Genomic DNA, 6,122 nt, shown 5'->3' on the forward strand with positions numbered 1-6,122 from the left:
CATCTGAACCCCTTGCGCCAACAGGGAGGCCCAGATGTGTGTGATTGTAAAGACCCACAAGCAAGTGAAGCAAAGCAATGCAGTGGGCATCTCAGAGGAGACTGGTGGGAAAGAAAGCCCTGATTTGGTCTAAGACTTTCCTCAGCTATAAAATGGGGCCTCTGCAGGGCTGGGTGGGATGAGGTGGGGGCAGGGCCTGGTTCAGCCCTGGGTGCGTGGTGGAGGTTCAGCTCATTGGAAGGGCCACGATGGGGCAGTGCTGGGAGCTAGAGGAGGGGTGGGCAAGGCTCAGCTGGCAGGTGACAAGGCTTCTGGGAGAGCTGAGCTGTGTGTGCCAGGCCTTGGGAGCTCGGAACTGGGGTAAAAGAATAACATGTACTCTAGAGGGTGGGGTAGAGGGAACTGGGGGAAAGGGGGAAGGAGAGAAGAGTTTCTCAGGAGCAAGCAGAAACGTGGGGGAGGGCTACCACCCGCTTCTGGGGGAGCCACAGACATGCAAATATATGCAAACACCAGGGAAGTGAGTCTGGTGACCAGTGGGAAGAGGACCCAGCTGGTGATTTTGTTCTCCAAGTGTGACCACCTGTGACAGAATCACCTGGGGAGTTCAGCCTGGCCCCCAGCCCACGCCACCCCCAGACCTGCTGCTTCCATCCTCTGGGGCTGAGCCCAGGAGTCCACACATTTAAGGAGCTTCCCAAGGGACGTTTCCCTCCACACTTATTTACTGAACACGCACATGGTAATGTGGCATAATTATAACACATTAGACTATATGCACATTATCACAGATGACACAAACACTCAAATGGAAAAGTATCCACCCCCATGCCCAAGGCAACCACTAGTACCGGTTCCTGTGTGTCCTTCTGGAAGTTTCTCTGCACATTCCCAGATGATTCAGCCGCTGACTTTTCGGATGCACAGCGTGTGGGTCACGCACCAACTAAATTGTCACTCAAATTTGCATCTTTGCTCACTGCTGAGTGCCCGCCACGGGGAGACCTCAGTCCTGCCCTCAGGACCGGGCACTAAGGGCCCTCACGGGAGCGCCACCCTCTGATCTAATCGCCTCCCAAAGGCCCCCCTTTCTCGTACCATCACACTGGGGGGTAGGCTTCAACACGTGGATTTGGGGGGACACATTCAGCTCAGAGAACATCCAGGGGCACAGCTCCAAGCAGGCGCAGCCGTAGGCTGACGTGGGGTGGGGGGGGCAACACAGCGTCAGGTCTGGGACGGCCTCTTTCAAACTCACCACCAGTGGCTGGAGGACGGAGCCAAACGCCAGCTGAGTCCAGCCTTTTGGTCCCCAACTCCACCCCACCCGACACACTCCATTCCCTCCCCTGCGCCTTCAGCCAGAAGGGGGGCTTGCCTGGGGCCTGCCTGGCTGGGGCTCATGCTCAGGCAAGGAGGAGCCGTGGTGGGAGAGGGTGTGGGCACGGAGGTCTGGGCTAAGTCCACAGACATTGCAGCTCAGCTTTCGCCCTCCACACCCAGCCCAGCGGGAGGGCCCCCCCCCACCTCCTGGAGCTCTGACCTGGGCTGGTTTGGGGACATCACCTGCTTTCAAGGCATCTTGCTTTCCTACTTGCAGTTATTTTAAAAGGAACTTTGCTGCCCTGCCTGAGAGGAAACCAGCACGGACTTGGCACCCCCCAAGGTGGGGGCTGGGGGTGTCGGCGCAGGTGTAGCAAGGCGTTTCTGTTCTGAGCAGCACCTGGCCCTGGGCACAGAGGAGGCCTAAAGCCTTGGCCCCTCCTGGCACTAAAGGGAGATCCTGGGATTTCACCCCATCAAAGGGTTGAGGACAGGACCCCCTGCCACGCCTGGGCGGTGCCAGAGGGGAGAGGGGGGAGGGGAGCTCCCGGGGCAGTGCTGGGTGCTGTGAACACCCGCAGCGGATCCTGTGGCGGCTGTAAAGTGGGGGTGTGCGCGCATGCGCAGGAAATCCCCCACCCCAAGAGCTTAAGGTTGCGGGTGCTGAGCCCCGAGGGTCCCCTGCCCCGCCCCCGTGCCGGCTTCCCCAAACCTCGCTCTTTTCAGGCCTGCACGTGATTCAGGCCCGGCCTGCACCCTCCGAGCCAGGGGCTCCCGCGCTCAGGACCCCAGTTCAAGGGGCACCGCCCCCCACGGCGCCCCCGGTTTCCCGCCGATCTGTAAGGGCGCGCGCCCAGGGCTCTTCTCAAGGCCGCCAGGTCAGGCTGGAGAGTTTCGCGTGGTCACGGCAGGTCTTTTCCCTGCGGGAGGCGCCCTCCGCGCCCGGCCCGGCCCCGAGGCGGGCCCCGCGCCCCACGGCCCCGCGCCCGGCCCCCCGGCCGCCACCGCCTGCAGCGCCCGCAGCGGCCACACGGGGGCAGCAGGCGCGCGCCCTCCGCGCCTCCCGCCGCCCGAGTTCTAGCCGGGGCGCGGACCTCGGGGGAGCAGGCGGGGCGCCGCTGGGGGGGGGGGGAAGCGGCCCAGACCCGCGGGACCTGAGGCTGGCTCTGCCGCGGTGCCACTCCGTGAACCTGAGCCTCAGTTTCCCCATCAGTCAGCTGGACTAGGCTGTCTGCAGAGCCTCGTGGACCATGACAGCCCCCGAAGCTAACAGCAAGTGGAGAGGGGCTGGGTGCCCGGCGTCCCGACTCACCAGGCGGGGACCCTGGGCTAACAGAAGCCTCTCATGCCCAGGGAGAGGAGGCGAGTCCCTAAGGCAGCAGAGGTCGAGGGACTGGCACCATCCTCCCCACCAACGGGCGCTCAGAGAGGCACAGGGTGGCACCCTCGCCCACCTCCCAGGGCCCTCTGCTGCCCGAGGTCTGTGCCCGGCCCCACCCTCCTTTACCCCTTGGCCTCCCTCCCTCGGGGACTCCCCATCCACATCCTCCAGCACGCAGCCAGCGTCCTCCTGCCAGGGCTGCTGCATGGTGGGCGGGGGCGCCTTCCCCCAAGCCCACACAGACCCCAGGACCTGCCTGGTGCCAGCACACAGTGGGTGCTCAGCTTCCCTGGGCAAGAAGGGCTGGTGGAAAGCGAGGACCCCTGGGTTCTGGCCCAGTCCAATTTGCTGTGTGACCTCTGGCAAGGGCCTCCCTCGCTGGGCTTTGGTGACAGCCTTCTAGGAAATGTGGTCAGCCCCATGGGACATGGGACTGGCTCTGTCAACATCGTGAAGGCGGGCAGAGGGAGTCATCCCCGGCCGTGACCTGAGGGCGGGGTGCAGCTGGTGACAGGCCAAGCCATCATCCCCACAGCAGACTTTGTGGGTGCTCACACTTACTCACACCCCCAGAGCTATGATCAGCAGTCAGCAGAGCCTGCCCAGGCCTGCTGAAATGTCAGGCAGAGGCCAGGGCTGGGCGACACCCCACATCCTCCTCATCACCGTGTCCATCCTCATCCTCATCACCCTGGTCTTCATCACCCCAGCATCCCCATCATCAAGAAATTCCAAGAATGTCCTTCTCTGGAAGGCGTCCCTGGCCAGAGACAAGCCCGTACACGCTGAGCCGGGAGGGGAAGTCCCGGGAACCCCGTGTCGTGTCTCTGATTCCTGGGGGTTACGGTCGGGAGGGACCCCAGGTGACGGAGGCCCGGGGTTTACCAGCCACACCTTTATCTCCTTCCAGACAGGGTTGGCGCCCCATCTCACAGACGGGGACGCGAGGCAGAGCAAGAATGAACAGCCGCCAGGGCCCCGGGAGGGAGGAAGCAGGGGGTGGCGAATCCAACACGTGCTTCCAGCTGCTCAGGTGTCTGGTGAGGCCATCAGCAAAGGAAAACCGCGGGATCGGCCCGTGAGAGGGTCTGACCTGGCTGCTGAGCCCGGGCACTCCCGGACCGCAGCAGAATGAAGGTCAGGCTGCCCTGCAGCCTCCTGCCCAGGTTCAAGGTCCGCTGCTCCCTGACAAGCAGGTTACCGACCTCTCCAGGTCAGGTTTCTCCCGCCCTTGTCAAGGGGGCCTGCTAATGGCAGCGGTTCCTGGGCTGATGTGAGGCGGAGCCAGCTCTCCAGGCTTGCGAGCAGAACGGCCCCTCTGACGGGCCCTCTGCCAGGCTGCACCTCCTCTAACACCTTCCCGACCCCCTACCCTGCAGAGCTGGCTCCCCCTCCTCCCAGCCTTTCTCATGCCGCCAGGTAAGGGCCAGTTCCCCCCACACCTGCACCTCCCCAGCCCAGTCCAGGAGCCTCCTGAGAGCCCTGGGCTGGGGTGTCCTGTGGGCCCCTCCCTCAAGGGAACCCAGCCCCGGGCCAGCCCCAGGCCAGCCCCGGCAGGCCCTCCGGTTGACTGATGACTGAATGGGTGAGTCTGCTTCCACTTCCTCCTCCCACCACTGCTGGCCACCTCCTCACCTCCCAGGAGTTTGTGGAATCTTCTCTGACCTCCTGCCGCCCCATCTCTCCAGGTTTGGGCCCTGTGAGCCCAGATCCTCCCCAGCCCTCATGTGTCCTGCTTCCAGCACACAGGAGGAGGCTCTTGCTTCTTGCCAACCACCCCCCGCACCCCCGCCACCCCTCCACACCTCCTGGCCTCAGCCCTGTCCTCCAGAGCCTGGGGTCCCACGGCCCTAGCCATAGCATGAGATGCCAGACCCTGCCCCGCTCAGGCTTAGAAACAGGGAGAGAACCCATTCTGAGGTTTGAGGAGACGCTGTACACTGTAAAGGGGGTGAACTTTGGAGATCTGCCTTAGTGGGTGGCGGATGCTGGCCAGAATGGGAGTAGAGTGGTAGGGAGCTTCGGGGTACAATTCCACCATGCAGGGCTGGAAGCCCCCGCCCCTCTCTCCGAAGAACTAAACTATGTGCCTCAGCTAAGTGGGAGGGAGGCTGTGCTGGCCTTGGAATCTGAGTTCAATGGCCCTGAGTTCTTTCCTGCCCCCGCTGGACCCCTGCTGGCCGGGCCTGGGGCCAGGCCCTGGGGCAGTCGCCCAGGACTGCACCGAGGAGCAGCCGCTGTCTTAGCGCTGTCGTAGAGTGACCCTAAAGGGTAGGCTCAGAGCCTGAGGTCCCCTCCCACGCCAGGGCTCCCCGGCCAGGACTAGACAGGCTTCAGAGAGGAGGCAAATTAAGTCTTGAAAGAAACGTCCATAATTCAATCAGAAAAGTAATCCTGTTAATACAGTCAAAGAAGCAGTTAATTGAATTTCTTTCCAAACCCAGGCCTATTTAAAAAGCCAGTCAGTCCAAGTCCTGCTAAATTTAAAGTGAGCTCCCCAATAATCCACTGAACGGCCCCTGGGGTTGCATTGTTGACTAATCTAGCCCAGAATCGCCCGGTCCTGTGACCCATCATTCCATCAGCTTATCCATTTTTAAAATAAAGTGTCATTCAGGCAAACAATGGTCCACTTTGGCCAAATAGCCAGAAAGTTCAGGATGAAGAGTGGCCGGCGCCAGGGAAATGAGGACCGGCAGCCCGCGGGCAGCTGGGGGTGGCGGGGGTGGGGCCGGGCTGTCCTGGCTCCCTGTGCGCCCTGGTGTCAGCCTCCAGCTCCGAGATGTGTCCACAGCTGAAAAGTGAGAAGGCTGCAGGAGACCGAGACCGAAGGAGCACCTACCAGGGCCCCCTGCCCTGCTGCCCCTTCAGCCTGGGCCTTGACAGGAGGAGCCCCAGCATCCCACAGGCCCACAGAGCCTCCCGATAGAAGATGGACACTCACCCTTCATGCTTCGTGTGACTCCTGGGATGGAAACTCCTCACGCGGGTCACAATTCCAAAGTTGCCCCGAGCGGGTATTGTCAGCAGCCACCCTCAAGCTTGCTTTGGTTCGCTGAGCAGTATTTCATCTAGAACGTTCCCTGTTTGTACATGAAGTGCTCCCCCCGTTCTTGTGCATGACTTCCTGTGTTCCCTGGGGTGGGGCCTACTTAGAGCCCCTGTCGAAGGGCCGAGCGGTTTGTTTCCAGTGCGCTCCGCTGGGAGCACCCCTTCCTCCTGTGGCTACACCTGTGAAACAAACCCCTGGAGTGGGAGCGCCAAGGGCAGAACCCCTCCCCCACAACACACACACAACTTAGGGGCAACACTCATTTATTCGCCCAGGTAGGAAGGTATCTGTACCCCCAGAACCTCGCCATTGGTGAGTTACCACATCAGTCTCTACTAAACCAATAGGTGGGAGTGGAGTCTCAGC

The sequence above is a fragment of the Talpa occidentalis genome, unplaced genomic scaffold (assembly GCF_014898055.3).
Source record: "Talpa occidentalis isolate TD23 unplaced genomic scaffold, MPIMG_talOcc4v2.1 talOcc4.16, whole genome shotgun sequence".
Taxonomy (NCBI): Eukaryota; Metazoa; Chordata; class Mammalia; order Eulipotyphla; family Talpidae; genus Talpa; species Talpa occidentalis.